Below are 19518 nucleotides of genomic sequence, written 5' to 3'. Positions count from 1 at the left end.
TTTCAATGATTTATAAAATTTTTTACAATAAATATGAAAAATAATAAAGTTAATAAATATGAATTTTTTTATAACATGTAACTCATACTTGCATTATCATTTTTATATATTTGTAACGCTGGTACTTTCGGTGCGTGATATCGGGATTAGTTACTCGGATGTACTCGCCGGATGCCAGGATCTTAGAAAATATAACTTCGTGGTTTGGTGTAGAGAAATATAAAAGTGTAAATATATTTTCTAAATGTAACACAACTACAAAGAATAATTCAATAAACACCGGTGTGCCCAATGATGTTAAACGAAAACGTGCTAACTCGCGGAAATCGTACGTAAAGTTAACTAAATGAAGACTCGCCTAAAATTGTAAATACTGTACGAACTCGTCTAAATCCTGAAACTAAAGAACAAAATAAACGGATTCGTATAATAATACAACTGACTGCACGCACTCGCATAAACGATTACACTACGGATATGACAAAACGAACAGACTTGTATACTAACTATACGTTTAAACTTAAGTGGAGTTGCCGTGAAACGGTGAACTCAAAACGGTTAAACGAGCTGTGATTGGCCCGCGCGACGGCCGGTCGCAACCGCGAAATCGCCAACGTTTGACGCGGGGGAAGATTCCGCGATACGCGAGAGTGGTTAACGTGAAGATCCAAATGATCTTATCTCGCGGCGTGTGGACATCCCGTGACGTACGAATTTTGTGTAAACTTGTTCATTCTTGTACACCTAGCGTGTTTGATTCTATCCAGTTTGGAAAATTTTCCAAACTAAGAAGTCACCACTTTCTACATACTTGCAGTTTATGATTAAAATAACGATTAGAGCTTATTGGTCATTACGTTAATCATGAACTGTAAGTATGTAGAAAGATAGCGAGTTCTCAGTTTAGAAAATTTCCCAATGGACAGAATCAAATACGCTGGGTGTACCTTTTCCCCGCGCACCTTAGTGCTACATTAGCGCTCGTCGAGATGCGCACGTTTGTCTCTAGTAAATAAAACACTATCACCGTGCGTTTGAGAGATTTTGGTTGCGTGACTTTTTTATAGTTATATTTTTTTATTGTTTTAGCTAAATATGACTTGTAATAATGCTAATGTTGAGCGGTGGTTGTAACAAGATCTGTCAGACAAGGAAGATATACCGAACGATGAATGCAGCGATGTGGATTCTGATGTCAGAATATGTACTAGAAAAAAATTGCGGGTCAGATACAGAATGCGATGAGTCAACTGTAATGGATAACAAAAATATTTTCCCAAATTAATTCATTTTTGATTTTATCTGAAGAGCAAGAGTTTTCATCTGAGGATAAAGAATCTTTATCACAAATGCGATCGAAACCTAGGAAGAAAAATTATTTTGGTAAAAATCATTTTCGCTAGTCATCTACTCTACAATCTTTACAATCAAAAACTTTGCAGCATAACATAGTGCAGGAACAAGAACGTATAAAACCAGTATAGCTCGGAGTGAGCTAAAAGCTTTATCTTCTCCACTGGATTTTTGGCAACAACTTTTTACTGATAAAATGCTCAAAAAAATCGTACTCCACACTACTGTGAAGTTGAAAGAAATCAGACCAAACTACCAAAAGCTAACCTGTGTTCAAGATATGGATCTCGTGGAATTGAAGGCATTTATAGGACTCCTGTTTTATACAGCTATCTTCAAAGAAAATCATGAACACTATACATCATGGTACAGTACTGACGGTACTAGTAGGGAAATATACCGCTGTATCATGAGCAAGAACCGCTTTGAAGTGTTGCTAAAAACCTTTCGTTTTGATGATGCAGTGACCAGACCAGCACATAAAAAAAAAACGATGCATCCGCACTTATTGCTGAGCTCTTTAATTCTTTCATAAGCGGTGTCAAGCTGCTTATGCTATTAGCAGTTGTGCATTGATGAAGTGTTGCTGGCGTTTCGAAGAAGATGCAGGTTTAAAATGTACATTCCAAAGAAACTGGCAAAATATGGCATAAATATTCAATGTCTTAGAGATGCAATATCGGGATATCTATTCAATGCCTATATATATCTAGGTAAAGAATTTGATAGGTTAAACTTACCATCTGTCATCTGAAGAAACCGACGCAAGCTGTAATGCCTCATATTTCCAATAGAGTTATCTAATCGAAACGTAACTGATAATTGGTACTCTTCTATTAAGCTGCTAGAGTTACTGAAAAAGAAACAGCTAATGGTTATGGAAACTTTAAAAAAAAATCGAAGAGAAATACCTCCAGAATTCTTGCCAACTCGTCGACGAGACGTTAAGTCAACTATTTTTGATTTTACAAAAGATATTACTATATCTTCATATGTGCCAAAACCAAATAAAGCAGTGATTATTGTATCAAGTGTGCACCACATGCCAAATGTTGAACTACCAAAAAACCAGAAATACTTTTTTATAACCAAACCAAAATTGGAGTGGACTTACTTGACCAAAGATGTTCCAATTACTCCACAGGTTGTTGCACTTGGCCTTTGATAGTATTTTACAAATTGCTTGACATTTCGGCTTCAAACTGCTACGTCGTGAGCTTATCTGCGCAAGCTCAAGGTCTAAACATTGAAAGCAGATTTAAGTTCATCAAAAGACTAATTAAACAGCTCACCAGACCACTCATGGAATGCCGTGAAAAAAATGTAAAAGTGAAACAAAGTATCAGAATCTCTCTTTGATGCATTCTCCACTTTAACGAAGAAACCATTTCATTAGCAATTCCAAGTGGCAACAGTGCTGAAGAAAGGTTAGCGGTTCAAAAAACTGTTCAAATTGCGACTATAAAAAAAGACGGAGAACACAATACATGTGTTTCAAATGCAAGACACCAATTTGCCTTAAATACTCAAACAAGTTGTGCATTGAGTATTGTGATAAAAATTGGTGATAGGTGGTTAAGGATTAATAAACGCATAGGGTAAAGTCGCCTATTAGAGATACTTTTTTTAAAGGTTTATATTTATTTAATTTATTCCATTAACTCTTATTTTTATATTCAAATTATAGTAAATATATTTAAGGTTATCGCCAAAAGTTAGCAACCGATAATATTTATACTTTGTTGTATAAATTTTTTATCAAAATTGCCAATTTTGCTAATTCAAATGATTCCTAATATGAAACACAAAGATTTGTTTATATCAGATGTGTCTTATCAACTTGGAGTTTACTGGGTTTAAATTAGGCTCCAGACTCAAAATCTAGTCAATCAAATGGCTTTTATGATACTCAAAAACATTTGTACATAACATTTTTCTCCAAAATCTATTCTATTCGAGATATTTTAAAGTCTCAGTGCTAAATCTATATAACTTTTAAGACTCAAAATGCTATAATAAAGTTTTATATCGAAAGTCTTTGATATAAAACTTTATTATAACATTTTGAAAAATTCTCAAAGTCACAATATGCAATAATAAGTGGGGATTTTTGAGTGCCTCATATTATGAGTTCCACGCTTTACGATTTTACGATCACCAAATCTAGTATTTATAATTAAGCAAATCACCACATCCCCTATTTTTCTATTAATACGACTTTACTCTGTTATTCCATGCAAAATTTATCATCAAATATATATTCTTTTATTGTTTAATAAACAAGGCTTATCTCAATAAATCTTGACAACATCCAATTTCAAAAAACTTTTTTTCAACGACTGCACACATATAACTTCCCAAGGAGCACAATCTAGTAGTATAATAGTTATAGAAACGTTTATATAACTTTTTTTAAAACTTTGTAACTTTTGCTTACAACCGTACTGCAACTAAAAAATACAGATAGTAACGTTGTTGAAATGTTTATGTCAACTAACAAGAAAACACAGGGAAGTGTCCGCCTCAGATTAAAACGAGTTTTTAATACCCTATGATCAGAAAGTACCGGGAATTTTTAAATAAAACAAAATAGAGTTAAATTTCAGGCAAATTAATTTTATCTCCTTCAAAATATGATCCATCTGAAGCAACACACATGTGCCAACGCTTGACCCAGTCCTCCATGCATCCCTGGTAGGCCGACAAAGGGATGGCCTTTAGTTCCCTCGTCGCATTCTCTTTGATCTCCTCGATCGACTGAAATCTCTTTCCACGAAGTGGCAACTTCAACTTGGGGAACAAAAAAAAGTCGCACGGGGCCATATCAGGTGAATACGGTGCTTGCTTGATGGTATTTACTTGATGTTTGGTCAAATAATTCAGTACAATTCGGGCTCGGTGCGATGGTGCGTTATCATCATGCAAAATCCAAGAATTGTCGGCCCACATTTCCGGCCGTTTGCGACGTACAGCATCTCTTAAACGCTTCAAAACGGATAAATAATATTCTTTGTTGACTGTCTGGCCCGGTGGAAGGTACTCATAGTGCACAACGCCTTGGCAATCGAAGTAAACAGTCAACATCACCTTCACTTTTGAGCGGCTTTGACGCGGTTTTTTCGGTTTCGGCTCGTCTTCGAAGCACCACTCGGACGATTGTTGCTTTGTTTCCATGTCAAATTCATAGACCCATGTCTCGTCGCCCGTAATTATTCGTTTCATGAAGGTTGGATCACTTTGGGCTTCAGAAATCATCTCTTCAGCAACTGTCTTTCCGTGGTGTTTTTGCAAGGAATTCAGATCCTTCGGAACGAGCCTGGCTGCCACGCGTCTCATACCCAAAACATCAACCACAATATGCTGTGCCGTTCCATATGCAATGCCAAGTTCACTAGACATCTCTCTTAAGCTGGTATGACGATTTTCAAGCACCATTTCTTTCACTTTCTTCACGTTTTCATCAGTGTTCGACGTCGATGAACGTCCGGAACGAGGGAAATCTTCCACCACTGTACGACCACTTTTAAAGTCTTTATACCCGTATGCTTTTGTTTTTGATAGAGCAGATTCGCAAAATGCTTTTTGCAACATTTTCAGTGCATCAGCACACGAAATTTCGTTCGCAACACAAAATTTCAAACAAACTCTTTGTTCAACAAAATTATTCATGGTAAAATGCGGCAAAATGAAAAAAGTTGACTGATGTAAACAAACGCCAGGCAGACACTAATGATCGGATGGCATTAAAACCTGACAGATGTGCGTCTTAAAGTCGTACCAACATAAGAAAAAAAAAACCGGTTCCCGCATGCGCGGTACTTTTAAATAAAAAATTCCCGGTACTTTCTGATCATAGGGTATGTTGTAGTACAGATAAAAATAAGAGACACGTATTTTTTTATACGTGCCCATACGCACTTTAAGGGGGTGAAACACCCCTTTGAAGAAAATCAATTTTTTTCTTTCGAAGCGTATGAAGTCGAAACTATAAGAGATAGAAAAAAAATGTTTTAAATGAAAGTTGAATGGCTCAAAGAGTAATTTATAACAGCGGAAAAAAATTTATTTTTTTTTTTAATTCTTTTTAATACTTTCTCCCATCATTTACCTATTTTTTTTTTAATTTTTATTTTATTATAAGCAAAATAAAGCTCATTTTATTACGAATTCAACGGTATATGATAAAGTTACGATACAACATTCCCATTTTCCAAAAATAATTAAAAACCTCTCTATACGCACGGTACGCGCACCCATCCGCACTCTGCGCTACGGAAGTGACTCCCTCCGATTTCGACGTGCCTTTAATATGTTGTACAGATTAAAATAAGGGACACGTATTTTTTACACGTGTCTTAATACACTTTTAAGGGTGAAACACCCCTTTGAAGAAAATCGGGTTTTTTCTTTTGAAGCATGTATCGTCGAAACTATAAGAGATAAAGAAAAATGTTCTCAATGAAAGTTGAATGCATATTTTTTTCGCATAAGATGACAAAAACATTTAGATGACAGTCTGTGTCTAACATGAAAACGCAGACATTGAAAAAAACATTTACTACAAAATAAAACGACACTACACTAAAGAATTACGGTGTTGTAAGACATTAATTTCTTGTTTAGAAAATAATATGTAATTAATATAAGTTAAACATTTATTTACTGGTCTACATGATTCAACTAGAATATTTGTTCTCTTCAACATTTTATAAATAAGGAGACTTGGATTACAAAAAATTATTACTCACACATTCCATACCTTCACTATCTAACGCCAGCTCATCAACTAACAACAAGAGAACTAACATAAAACTAATTAAAAAATTTGTTAGAAATTTCATTTTTCATACTGCATTTATACAATTCAATTAATGTGTTTATTAAATTCTATTAGTGTAGAAATATGCATAACCACGCTACTGGCGCGTGCACTTTGGGTCATTTCCTTACATACGTAACTCTTGAATCTATACATGTCAATACTGCCGAGACGTAAACATTCTATTACAAGATAGGAAATTTTGTTCTCTTGTTGAACATTTAGTTCTCTTGATGTTAGTTGATGAGCTGGCGTTAGATAGTGAAGGTATGGAATGTGTGAGTAATAATTTTTTGTAATCCAAGTCTCCTTATTTATAAAATGTTGAAGAGAACAAATATTCTAGTTGAATCATGTAGACCAGTAAATAAATGTTTAACTTATATTAATTACATATTATTTTCTAAACAAGAAATTAATGTCTTACAACACCGTAATTCTTTAGTGTAGTGTCGTTTTATTTTGTAGTAAATGTTTTTTTCAATGTCTGCGTTTTCATGTTAGACACAGACTGTCATCTAAATGTTTTTGTCATCTTATGCGAAAAAAATATGCATTCAACTTTCATTGAGAACATTTTTCTTTATCTCTTATAGTTTCGACGATACATGCTTCAAAAGAAAAAACCCGATTTTCTTCAAAGGGGTGTTTCACCCTTAAAAGTGTATTAAGACACGTGTAAAAAATACGTGTCCCTTATTTTAATCTGTACAACATATTAAAGGCACGTCGAAATCGGAGGGAGTCACTTCCGTAGCGCAGAGTGCGGACGGGTGCGCGTACCGTGCGTATAGAGAGGTTTTTAATTATTTTTGGAAAATGGGAATGTTGTATCGTAACTTTATCATATACCGTTGAATTCGTAATAAAATAAGCTTTATTTTGCTTATAAAAAAAATAAAAATTAAAAAAAAAATAGGTTAATGATGGGAGAAAGTATTAAAAAGAATTTAAAAAAAAATAAATTTTTTTCCGCTGTTATAAATTACTCTTTGAGCCATTCAACTTTCATTTAAAACATTTTTTTTCTATCTCTTATAGTTTCGACGGCATACGCTTCGAAAGAAAAAAACCGATTTTCTTCAAAGGGGTGTTTCACCCCCTTAAAGTGCGTATGGGCACGTATAAAAAAATACGTGTCTCTTATTTTTATCTGTACTACAACATATTAAAAACTCGTTTTAATCTGAGGCGGACACTTCCCTGTGTTTCCTTGTAAGTGGGGAATCTATACGACTGATTTCTAACGTCGCATTAACGACATTAAAACTTGTAATACAACTGTTTTACAACCGACCGTTAATAGTCATGGCATAACGTTTCAATAATCGTTTTAAACACCACGTATAGACGTTAATACAACTTTCGCAAACTTTGGCCAATACAAAAATTTTAGTTTCGACCCGTTTTTTCTTTTACTTTAAAAAATAAAAAACTCTTTTTTAGTTTTTTTAACAAATCTTACTATTCATATAGCTTAATCTATATTTACTATTTTGTATATAAGATTCCATTTCATTAATTACAATTGCGCATTATTTTAAAATTTTTGAAAACGGCGGGATTCGAACCTAAGACCTTCGGAACAATAACCTAATATGCTAACACTGAGCTAATTGTACACTTGTATTTTATCGTTAATAAAAAATTATATTTGAAGTAAAGCTGATTTGAATAAGAAGAAACTTGTGTGTTGAGTATCGCGCGAACACTCTCACTAGCCCTTTGACTGTTTGGCTTTAGATATTTTAAAAATAAACTATATATAATCTATATAAATAATCTATATAAATAATTACAACCTGTTCTTGCCCATGACCAAACCAGTAAAGATAGTCAAAAAATATCAATTGGAAATAGTACTGGAGCAAGAAAAAACATTAAAAGCACGTTACAGCAATCTATTTTGCAATTGTTATAAACAAATTATTAAAAATTGACTGTAGAGGAAAACTGATTGCGCCAATCTACGGAAAAAATTACTAAAGAAACAGACATGATGCTTTCTTGTTATAGTTGTTATAATTGTTATAAACAAATTAGTTGCAAAATTAATTTTTGCAACGTGCTTTTTATGTCAATAATGTTTTTTCCGTTTCAGTCCTATTTCCAATTGATATTTTTTTATTATCTTTATGCTGGTCTGGTCGTAAACTTGAATGGTTGAAAACGGAAAGTAATTCTTTCTCTGTAAAAATAAAATAACTTTGTTAAATTTACGAAATGATTTAGTTAAATTCTGCTTACTTAAAAAAGAAATTTTTATTAAAACATACTTTTTAAGTATACTGATTAGTAATAAACGTCAAAATAACTACACTTTTAAAGTTATATAAAGCTTTTACAAACATATCATACACATTTATTTCTACTCAACAATATTTGTAGTTGTATACACGTTTAAAAACCTGAAATTATGACTTAAAAGTCAAGTTAAAATATACGGAGTCGTATAAACGTTTTAAAAACAATGCCATAAATATTGCAAAATAACTAATTTATAAAGAATCGTAAAGACGTTTCTAAAACTTGATGAATGCTATATCAAGACAGCTAACATACGTATAGACGTTACAAACTTTTAAAATAAATATCACATAACAATTAATTTGTACGGAATCGTACAGACGTTATAAAGATTTCAAATAAATACATATACCCATACAGCACAGAAAGATTGCAGAATGATATCATTGAAACATTGTAATATTGCATTTTGATTACGAAACATTGCTGCAACATTAAGATGTCCGCTTTTTGAAATATTGCATTGAAACATTCCATTTTTCCAAAATATTCACATAAATATTATTACATCACATAATTCCAATGAACAAAACAATATTTGTGCAACATTTTAAAAAACATTTTTCGCAAAAAAAATCTCAGGAATATTTTTTCAGAAATTTCCACGCGGCTACCCATCCAAGTCGCGACTCCGGTGAACGTTGCTTGACTTCCGTGATCGCTGCCGAACTGATCCCTCATGATGACCTGTGAACACTTTATGCTGATATGTGTATACCTGGTAGATCAGATCAATATACGTTATCAAGAAATGAAATATGTATAATTAAAGCACAATATTTATATAAACAAATATAAAATTATAATTTTTTTTATTAATTTTGTAAATGCAGAATAGCATCTGGAATAAGTTTTCTGTTATTTGTTTAAATAAGATGCAATTAGAAAATATATATCAATATAATACAATGATTAAATTGGATATAAAAAAATTTTTATTAAAAAAACAATTTAAAAATATTGTTTATTCATTGGACTGTAGATCGAGGTTTCTTCATATATGGACCTATTTCATCTATTGATATAAATATTTATGTTTCTTAACAATACTATGATGCACACAGCACCACGAAAATGCATGCCTTTTTCTAGATGTTTTAGAGTCAACAATTAAAGGATGTCTGTAGACGTCTATGCAAAGTCGATTTGCAGTCAACTTTGAAAGCCTAACTTGGATGAGTCGACTTACAGTCAATATATGGACGGTTGTTCTATTAGGAAATGTAGAGATTCAGCGGAAAATTTAGTAACGTCCGACCTTAGTTTGCTAAATGCGGATGAATAATTATAGATAAGTTAAATTAATATATTATTATACGCAAATATTTTGCTTTGGTTCTTTATTGCTACTACTTCATTAAAAAATTATGATATTGCAATGTTTCCGGAATATTACTGGCATATGCCATGCGATATTGCAAGCATATTGTTAATTTATGTTTCTGCAATGTCTCCGTAATATTGCATTGCAATCTGCAACATTGCAACGTTGCTGCAATATTGCTGGAATTTTCTGTGCTGTATGGGTACATAGACTAAGTTTTTCGTAGTCATATAAATGTTTCAAAAACTACAAATAGTTGTATAATCAATATTAACTTTTTAGTCGTACAATTTTCCTGTATATCATGTACAAACGTTTTATGGAGTTATAAAAATTTTTTTATAACCTTGTGCTTCTTGGGCTAATAATGAATTTTCTACTACAATGAATAGATTTCACCGCAAGAGTAATAAGTTTATGATGGTACCAACCACATACATTTATTAATGTAGCAAAAACCTTGCTACCTTATATTAGAAACCTATTCCGTAATAGGCGACGACATTACGCAATTAATAGTGTGTATAAATCTTTGCCAAAGATTGAACGGCGGATAGCATCTGATATCTTCGTCCTCATGTACACTCTGGCAATACTAAATTTGCTTTCGGTCAAGAACAGCAAGCAGAGTGACTTGCGAAGATGAGAGGGCACAACACCAACTACCGTGAAATGCAATCTGCCGCGCCGGACAATGAACATCGACGACACGTGCCTCGCCAAAAAGTGAGTTGTGACAGATTATTAAATATATTATTATTTATTGGGAAATAAATGGACACCCGTTCTTTTCATCGACATCTTCCTTGGATCCTAATCCTTCAAGCGACACGAATCCCATGTTTAAAGCAAACATTTCGTTGTGAAACAAAACACAATAATCATGAAATAAAATTATTAAATTAATTAACAATTTAATTTCATGATGAACGTATTCTACATTTTGTTTATGATTTAAAATTTAATAAATATAATAATTGTAAACATGATTACTGAAATTTTTATAATTATTATATTAATTTCAAATCACAAATAAAAACGTAGAATAAAAACACTAATTGTATATACTACCTTCATCAAAAAGTTCTCGGAATTCATTCAAAAAATCTAAAATACAAGTTTATTTATCAAAAATGATATTATCCCCTTCAAAGTTCCCCATCGACTGCAACGCACTTCTGCCAGCACTTGATCCAGCTCTCGAAACATTTATGGAACTCTATTGTTGGTATAACCATCAGAACCATTTTGGGCTAAAAGTATAGAGAAAGTACTTATCCGCAAAGCGTAGTGTTTGACGCGAAACGCTAAATGAATGAGGATTATATGTCAGGCAGTAGAGACAAGATATAGAAAATCTTTAAAGGCACACTTATACTTTGATTAATAGCACATAAATGAAAATTAAACGATACAAGAACGTGGCAGTTTGTGAAGTACAAAAAATCAGAATCCAGTAAAAATGGAAGACTCTGCCTTAGTTATAATCTCTATACGCTCTGTCGATACATTAGACTGAACGGTCATTATCCCTAGACTCCTACAGATATTCGTTTTGTTCTTGGTAAAACTTCATTAATAATGATAGCACTGTGCGACGATGCAGTGAAACCTAATTACGCACATAAACTATCGGATACGGACTCGATCGAACACAGTTCCGATTGCACACGGACTCGATTGCCCACCGACCCGATTGCGCACCGACCCGATTGCGCACGGACCTTATTGCACACGGACCAAATTGTACACGACTGGAAACCGCACTAGAATGCACACGCGCGCACGCACACATTTACCCACCCACCGGGCAATTGCCGGCACGCACCAAAGCCGCAAGTTAATAATTACGGACAAGGTAACATTCAACTCCATTCTTAATTGATACTGGCGCAGATTTGTCCATAGTGCCGAGAAGACTATTCGCTAAACGAGCGTTTCCGAGCGAAATAAAACTATATGCTGCAAACAGTACAACTATCGATACGTACGGCGAAAAAACCCTCAAGTTGAACTTAAATTTAACTTACTTATCTTACACATGGTTATTTATTATCGCAGATACCAGGCACACAATAATCAGTGTCGACTTTCTTAGTCATCATAACCTATTGGTGGACTTTGCAAACTAAACTCTGATTAACAAGGAAACTTTGCTCCAGGTATACGGCCAAATAATCACAAATAATACACGGACTCTCTCTACCATCCAGTTGGCTTGCAAATTCAACAAATTACTCAACAAATTTGCAGACGTCACACGAGTTGCGCCAAAGAAGCCCACAGAGAAGGAAATATAGCATCAAATTGTCACACAAGGTCAACAGAAACGGTTGCAAAACGACCCAGACGGCTGACTCCCAAACAATACCGCATTGCCAAAACCGAATTCAAATCAATGGTAAGAGATAGAATCTGCAGACCTTTGTCGAGTCTATGAGCAAGCCTTTTGCACATGATGAAGAAAAAGAATGGAGACTGGCAACCATGCAGCGATTATCGCCGATTGAATGCGACCACCTTACCTGACAGCTACCTTGTACCTCACATCCAGGATTTTTCATCGAAGCTAGTAGGCTGCAAAGTATTCTCTAAGCTGGAACTAAGGCCTACCACGAAATTCCGGTAGCACCAGAAGATGTGCCCAAGACGGCGGTAATGACCCTGTTTGACCTCTTCATGTTCCTGGTGATGCCATTCGGATTGAGGAACTCCACCCAAACGTTCCAGCGTTACTTAGATACGGCTCTCCGTAGATTAACATGTTGTCATGGCTATATCGACGACATTATTGTGGTATCCGAAGACAAAACACAACATAGATTTCACCTGAGACACGTTTTCGAACGCCTTTGTAAGAACGGCTTGGCCATTAACCTATCTAAGTTTGTTCTAGGTATCACCGAGATCAAATACCTTGGATACCTAGTAGACCAGCACGGCTAAAACCGCTATCGCAACGCATAGAAGCCTTGAAGAATTATCAAAGACAGATAAAATTCAATTGCACAGATTCCTCGAAATTGTTAACTTCTACAGAAGATTTATTTCATACGCAGCCAAAGCACAAGCACTACTGCATCCACTATTGAAAGGCGCGAAGAAGAAAAACCGCAGGCCTATCAATTGGGATCAAGAAACTATCAAGGCCTTCGAAGAAGTCAAAGACCAGTTAATTCAAACAATGCTATTTGCGCATCCAATAAAGGATACACCACTCACACTAACATGCAACTCATCACACACAGCGATGGGCGCAACACTAGAACAGAAAGTGAACGACAATTGACAACTAATCGGATTTTTTTCCAAGAAATTATCGCCTACACAACAGAAGTATAGCACGTACGACCGTGAGCTACTTTCGATTTATTCTGGCCTTAAATTTTTTGGCACATGATCGAAGATAAGAACCTAGTAATCAAGACCGATCATAAACCTCTTATCTACGTATTCAGCCAACAATCGAGCAAAGTTACGCCAAAATAATTCAGACAGCTGAGCTACATTGCACAATTTTCTACGCAGATGATTCATGTTGCAGGCTAAAAAAACATTGTTGCAAACACCCTATCACGATTGGACAATTACGCGTCCCATTATCGTATCTACTGACGACCTGGCCATCGCATAAGAAAATGACCCAGAGCTGGAGCAAATGTTGGAAACGAATACTACATCTTTCCAACTCAAAAAGCTACGTCTGGAAAACTCCGACAAAACACTATATTACGACATCAGCCAAGAGGAGGTTTATATGTGCCCAAGGAACTACACAATAAAATATTGCAATTGGTGCATAGCTTATCACACCCAAGTATCAGAACAACAAGGAAAATGATCACCAAGCGCTTTGTTTGGCTCACAGTAAATAAAGACACCAACAATTAGGTAAAGACTTGCATGGCCAGCCAGAGAAACAAAATACAACAACACACAAGACTCGAACCGGATAAAATACCAATACTAGACGCAAGATTTTGCCACGTACATTTAGGTAGTAGGACCACTTCCAATATCCAACGTAAATTCTGTCTTACCATGATAGATAGATATACGAGATGGCCCGAAGCAGTTCTAGTAAAGGATACAACAACTGAAACAATAGCAAATACCTTTTATTCAGTGTGGATTGCAAGATTCGGTGCACCGGTTACCATAACCACGGATAGAGATGTGCAATTCAAATCGCAGATATTTGAAATACTGAACAATCTATTTGTAATATACGCACAACCGCATATCACCCACAGAGCAACGGGATGATCGAAAGATGGCATAGATCCTTGAAAACAACCATTAAATGCCACAAATTCCAGGAATGGTCATACGTCCTACCAACCGTTCTATTGAGTCTACGCACTACTGTAAAAGAGGATATAAACGCTTCAGCAGCCGACATGGTGTATGGTATAACATTCGGATATATATTCCTAGAGGAGGAGACACCAATCAAACAGACAACATTCCTCAAAGGTTTGAGGAACCTTTTCAGTCGAATCCTGCGACAGGCGATGCAATCTATAAAACCCAGAAACACAACGCACCACACAAGTTATTTATCCATCCGGATTTACTCACTACACTCATGTTTTTGTAAAGGTCGATGACCAACAAAGTCAATTATCACTCGTCTACGAAGGATCATTCCAAGTGATAGAGAGGCTGTCCAACAAAGTCTATTGGATCAAAATCAACGCCAAACGATTTCCACCCAAAGGCTCAAGCCAGCGTACTTGAAGGAGCAACCAAAGCCTCAAGGAATATTGCAAGTACAACTAACTTCAGAAGCCAACCGGGAACCAGAGCAGAAAAAGCCACTAAGAGTTTACCCAGGAAAGAAGACAGTACGAATTGCTCCTCAACCTACGGTTAGTCGCTAGGAGGGGAGTGTGTGGCAGCAAGTGCTGGACAAACACGCACGCCGCGCCTAATCAGAGCACGAATACTAACACACACTCGCATATGCGCCCATCCAAAGAAAAAAAAGACGGTCATTGCAGACATTCATTCGTCTTTTTGCTTACCACGTGTACATATCGCGTTCCCGTGTGAGTTTTTTGTTCTGTAAAAAAAAAATGTTAAGTAACGACCAAAGAATTCGTTTCATGAATATTAGAATACCAAAGAAACATCGGTATATATATTCAATGAATGTAAAGGACTGAAACATAATTGGACAAGGTAGAGTTATAAAATACGCAAGGTATCATTTCAACCAGTCCTATCCTCCCACGCTTCCGCCATTACGAGCACACCACGTGCCGCAAAATATCCCAAAAGCAACACAGTTGGTTAAAAAATACATTTAATAAACGTTGAAAATCAATTTTATACGTATAAATTGAAAAATAAACGTTTCAAATTTGAGACAATTTTTATAATTATGGAATCGTTGTAAAAAGTTATTTGAAATTCTTCAAATTTTTTAACACTTTCTTAAATTTTTTTGCAACAAATATGAAAAATACCATAATTTCTCAGAACGATTCCATAATTACGAGAATTTTTCATATTTTTCCCGAAAACATCACTGATAAAAGTTTTTTTTGTAATCTTTATACAAATTGGAACATTTTTTGGAAATAATTAGAATTACTTGGAAAGTGTACATCTTCTCTTTGAATTTTTCATACGTGTGAATTTTGAAACGTTCTGAGATTTCTCATCCTACAATTTTTATAAAATACTTACAACTACTTTACATTTTATAACATTTTATCTGAAATTATAGAACAAAAAATAATAGAAATCTTAAGACACTTCATAGATAACACATTTCAAAATTTTGAGAAAAGAGATGTAGACATTCAAAGTATTTATGAAACGTAATCCAGTTCTTATAAAAATATCTGAAAAAAACTATAAAATTAGACAGATATTTTGAAAAATAATATAAAAGTAATATGAAAAAAATTTTTTAGCAGGGGCTTATACGTATCACTCGACACTGCTCGGGACAAGCGCGCTCGTGCCGGCCAAAGCAGCTGTCATTTAACAAACGCCTAGTATATTACAAGTTCTGTCGGTATGAATGCTCTCAGGGTAAAACGTTGTAACAGTCATTAATAATCACCCTGTGTGTACACACACGCACACGCACACGCACACACACACGCGCACACACGCGCGCAAACACGCGCGCACACACGCGCGCACACACGCGCGCAAACACGCGCGCGCACACACGCGCGCAAACACGCGCGCGCACACACACGCACACGCACGCACGCACGCACACACGCACGCACGCACGCACGCACAACTTAGGTTAGGCGCTGCAATCAGTATTAACGAATCGTCCCGGTGCTCGGTATTACGAATAGCCCAACATCAACTGTGCGCATTATTGCGTATGATCGACAAAAATAGATATCACACAGCAAAAAGTAAACACGAAATGTTTCAAATACATTCAACTGGACACGATACATTCAAAGTTTTCAAAAAAACCTTATTATCTTATTTAAATTTCAAAGAAATGCCGACTATCAGAAATTACTTTGACGGTCGCAAAACACATTTTTCACTACTACGACTTGAATATGACGCCGTTACCAACAAATCTTTGTTAGCAACATCGTTACATTAGGACGTGTTTACAGTGTTTAAAGTAAATTTTTAATATGTACCCATAAAAAGATATTTCTAATTATCGAATTGTATACCCGCCTAACGATTTGCTCCGATCTCCCCTATACATGCTGGCTTTTTAAGGAGCAGATTTTGTTTGCTTTGATAATAATAACCTTAATCGACAATTATATTTGGAGATGCAATTATGAAAGAGATAAAGCAATATTCAATGGTAAAACAAAAATATAATCCCCAAATAATAATCCTTGACTTAAGCATATAAAAATATAATCCTTGACTTAAGCATATAAAAAAAGAATTTCTTATACTAGTTCAATTAATAACAGTAATCGCTCTAGCTTAACAAAGATCAAAGTTCGAAATTGTGCTTTTATCCATTCAACTTAGAAATAACTTTGATTATATATGATAAAAGTAAAATAAATTAACGCATTCATTGTATAATGAGATTGAAACTATGTTGAAGACACGAGCCTTATTTTGAAAGTACGTTTAAACACTTGATTCGTTAATTATGTAAAGTTATTTCTAAGTTGAATGAATATAGGCATAATCTTGAACTTTGATCCTTGCCAAGCCAGAATGATTAGTGTTGTACTCTTTAATTAAACTAGTATAAGAAATTCTTTTTTATGTTTAAGTCAAGAATTATATTATTTGATTGTTTTGCCACCATTGAGAATATTGTCTTACCTCTTTTATAATTGTCTCTCTATATATAATTGTCGATTAACGTTATTATCAAAGTAAACAAAATCCATTCCTTAAAAAGCCAGCATACTGCATTCGTAAAATGGATAAAGGCTCTAGTCAAATAAGGAGAGTTAAAATCCCCCCTTAATGGATTTGTATAAAATTTAACCCATCCTTTTGTCATTAAAAGAAACTAAGTTTCCCAAATTTTCAAGTTCCAGGCTCCTGCTTATTGTCCATAATCTTAAAAAAAAATGATGTTTAATAAATCATTTTTTTCTCTGTTTTAATGAATCAATTTGAAATTTTAACTGGTACTAGATATGATTCAGATACATAAAAAAATTTTAGTTTTTTATTTTGACAGAAATTTCTAATTGTACAAGTTGAAAAAAGATTTCAAATTGTAATATCTCGACTCTCACAAGACTTGCTACCTTTATATTTTAATCATAGTTGCATTTTTATGAAAACTATCTTTTTGATTTTTTCAGAATTTTCGTTCCGTGACAACACCTATAAATACCACAAAAACCTTTTTTGGCTATTTTTCGGGGTTACTTTTGCTTGTAAAGACCATTTCGTAACTGCATCTGATAAATTTTTTATTCTCTATTAGAACAGAGATCATCATCAAACATCATTAACAAATATTTTAAAGAATATCACGTTTCTGATTTAAAACATATCACGTTTCTGATTTAAAACATATCACGTTTTTGCTTGTTTTCGTTATTTTTGTGTATTTAAAGTGCGATTTTTTAATCTATGTCCGGATAGATTCGTTATTTCTTATACAATTGAATAATTTTTGTTATTCTCATTTGTGTTTACTTATAAACAACAAAACCAAAACATGATATATAACGCTAAGATGCAAATGTTTCAAATCTGATTTGCCTTTCCTCTTATGAAAAAGTATTACTGCCGAAAAAATTACAGACAAAAATTATACACACAATCTGCTATTTTCTGTGATTTCTTTAGATTGGCATTAATACAGCAGTAATCCCAGAAAACACGCATGTCTAAAAAACATCCTAAAGTCGTCTTAAAGATGACGTCTTTTAGACTTGTCCATAAGACGTCTTTTTGACATTTTTTTAAAAACGTCTTTACAACTTTATCAAAAAATGTCTTAAAGACGTCTTTAAGACTTTCCCGAAAGACGTCTTTTAGACTTATCTTTAAGACGTCTTTTTGACATTTTTTTTAAAGATGTCTATACGATTTTATTGAAAGACGTCTTGAAGAAGTCTTTAAGACTTTCTTGAAAGACGTCTTTTAGACTTGTACCTTAAGACGTCTTTTTGAAATTTTTTTAAAACGTCTTTACGTCTTAGACTTTATTTTATATAAAATTCAATATAAAATAATATCGATATTATCTCAGGTTTGATTAGAGATTTGTTACAATAAATCATTACGTTTTAATTGTTTTTACGATAATTAGTATCACCATAAGAGCTGTAAATTAATTGTAAAACAGTCTTGTTATACAATTTTTATTGCAAATATATTTTTTGTTCTTATTTTTTAGGCTTTTTATTCTCATGTTATATATTTTTTGTGTTCACGAGAAATTTTCATTTATTTAATATAATAAAACATTTTTAAATTCCTTGATTCTTTTTTAAATAACATTTTATATTAAACAATTAAAAATGATTTAAAAATTATATATAACAATTTAAATATATAAGATTTAACCCTTAAACACGTAAGTGGGCCTGAGAGACCCCATATGAAGTTTTGAACGCTTGCTATGTGAAGACGGAATGAGATAGGAGGTTCGGGCCAAGCCTTAAAAAACGTTTGAAATCTCCTCTTTCGATTGATATAGTTGATCAACTTTTTTGGTCAACTAGAATTCGAACGGCACGGCAGCAAAGTTTTGTTAGGGCCAATGCAACCCATATAGTGTGAAAGTGAAACTTTTTTTCTAAGTATTTTACATAAAAAAGCTGGACAAAATACGTTCGAACAGGTCGGTTTGCGGATGTCACTTGCATATATTCTGTCTAAAGTTGGAATACTATAAAATGCTGTAGAAAAGGGAGTTTCTCCGAAATAAATCATGAAACACATCAATTTTCAATTTTAGACAAGATTTAATCAAAAATACCTCATATTTGCCTTGTTACATAAGTACATTTTTTTAAAGAAATGACAATAATATAATTTTTTTTTTAAAGTATGAATCTTTAGCTTTAAAACGCCGTATTGTAAAGTTCTTTAAATTTTTTTGTTGCAAAGATATGATTTTTTTTTTTTTAAGTGGATTTTTAGATGCCCAAAAATACCTCATATTCTTCATGTTACATAATTATACTTTTTAAAAGAAATGACTTTGCCAAATTTTATTTTGAAAGTGTGATTCTTTAGCTTTAAAACGCCATATTTGAAAGTTCTTAAACGTTTTTAG

At 33.9% G+C, this 19518-nt stretch overlaps 1 protein-coding gene across 8 annotated transcripts in view; it reads right to left on the bottom strand.

Annotated features, from left to right (window-relative positions):
• LOC105198947 (monocarboxylate transporter 10) overlaps nucleotides 1-19518 on the bottom strand; it is a 429682-nt gene that overhangs the window by 361989 nt on the left and 48175 nt on the right. For 6 of the 8 annotated variants that reach the window (XM_039449911.1, XM_039449913.1, XM_039449912.1 and 3 more), the window contains 2 exons: nucleotides 2468-2592; nucleotides 2094-2206 (listed from right to left, as the gene is read on the bottom strand). The exons of the other annotated variants lie outside the window; for them this stretch is intronic. The gene's annotated coding sequence lies outside the window, so the exon portion shown is untranslated. The remainder of the gene's footprint in view (nucleotides 1-2093; nucleotides 2207-2467; nucleotides 2593-19518) is intronic. 8 annotated transcript variants of the gene reach the window in all.

This window comes from Solenopsis invicta, chromosome 5 (assembly GCF_016802725.1).
Source record: "Solenopsis invicta isolate M01_SB chromosome 5, UNIL_Sinv_3.0, whole genome shotgun sequence".
NCBI classification, from domain to species: Eukaryota; Metazoa; Arthropoda; class Insecta; order Hymenoptera; family Formicidae; genus Solenopsis; species Solenopsis invicta.
The sequence above is the reverse complement of the archived record's forward strand: the minus strand, read 5'-3'. Positions and strand labels throughout refer to the sequence as shown.